The 1277-nt window shown below is 37.7% G+C and overlaps 1 protein-coding gene across 1 annotated transcript in view; it reads right to left on the bottom strand.

Annotated features, from left to right (window-relative positions):
- DRG2 (developmentally regulated GTP binding protein 2) overlaps window positions 1-1277 on the bottom strand; it is a 40740-nt gene that overhangs the window by 35665 nt on the left and 3798 nt on the right. The gene's annotated exons all lie outside the window — the stretch shown is intronic.

Raw genomic sequence — 1277 nt, 5'->3', positions numbered from 1 at the left:
ACCAATCCTGATGCCACACTTCTCCTCATACAGCCCAGCCTACCGGATAATCTGCTCTGCATACAGGTTGAAAAGGTATGGAGACAGGACACATCCCTGGTGTACATCCTTCCCAATTTTGAACCATGCAGTGTTACCCTGCTTTGTTCTTATGTTCCAAATATTTTGCAAACTGCCTAGCATGCCTCAATTAAATGTTGTAATTATTTTATAATCATTTATAACTATAGGAAGAATAAAGGTTCTACTCAGGAAAACAAGAAAATGTTGTAAAGTGTATCCTAATAATGTGGGAAGCAAACTTTAAGAGAATGATTTGAATTTCTCATTAATTACCAAGAGGCAATTGTTCTGACTTTAGAAAAATACTAATGCTGCTTTCCAATGCTTCCCTTAGCTCTTTTCTTTCTTCATCTAATAATCTATACATGTCATCAGTCAAAAGAAAGCTATATTATAAGCAGAACCTGTCGCATAAAATTATATGGGTTTTTTTTTTATCTGAGAAAATACTCAATTTCTCTCACATCTATTGTTTATAAAGGAGACAAGTGTGAAAAGGTGATTTAGGTATAAAGTTTCCCTGGATATCCATAGTTTCCCAAGTGGGTTTTGTCTTTGTTTTTTTAGGTGGAGGGGAGTGAAACAAAAAAGGAAGGTAATCATGAAGGAATTGCTGAGAGGAAAAGAACACCTATCTAAAACCAAACAACCCCCAGCATGTCATGATCTGTTGCCTGAAGAAGAAAGGGCTCACATGCATATCTCTAACTTAGTAAAAACTATTTTTCCTTCAAAAAGAAAATCTTACCAGTCACTTAGCTTAAAAAAATATTTCAGAAGTCTTCACAAAATCCAAGAACACTATTGCTGGATACAGCCTTTACTATTCTGCTTGTACTTTCCAAGTAACTCTTGGGACAAAGAAGCACCCAAATACCTATAGCAAAAAAAGTCAATGCCTTCAAACTAAAGATCTCTGGGTCACTTCTAAAAAAAGAACTAACACATCACTCAGGAAACTACTGCCATTTCTTAATACAACTTACTGTGATTTCAGTTAGTTTATGTTGTTGTTGTTTTATGTCGAGTCACTTGTGACTCACAGCAACCCTATGTGCAACAGCCTTAAACTCTGCTCTGTCAGGTGCCAATCGCACTGTCTCTGAAACCCAGTCACTGAATCAATCCACCTCATAGAGGGCCTTCCCCTCCTGCGCTGTCCCTCCACCCTTCCAAGCATGATGTCCTTCTCCAAGGACCGGTCTCTCCTTACA

This window comes from Elephantulus edwardii, unplaced genomic scaffold, assembly GCF_000299155.1.
Source record: "Elephantulus edwardii isolate Elephantulus edwardi_28Jun2011 unplaced genomic scaffold, EleEdw1.0 scaffold00314, whole genome shotgun sequence".
Taxonomy (NCBI): domain Eukaryota; kingdom Metazoa; phylum Chordata; class Mammalia; order Macroscelidea; family Macroscelididae; genus Elephantulus; species Elephantulus edwardii.
This window is presented reverse-complemented; position numbering and strand designations above follow the sequence as displayed.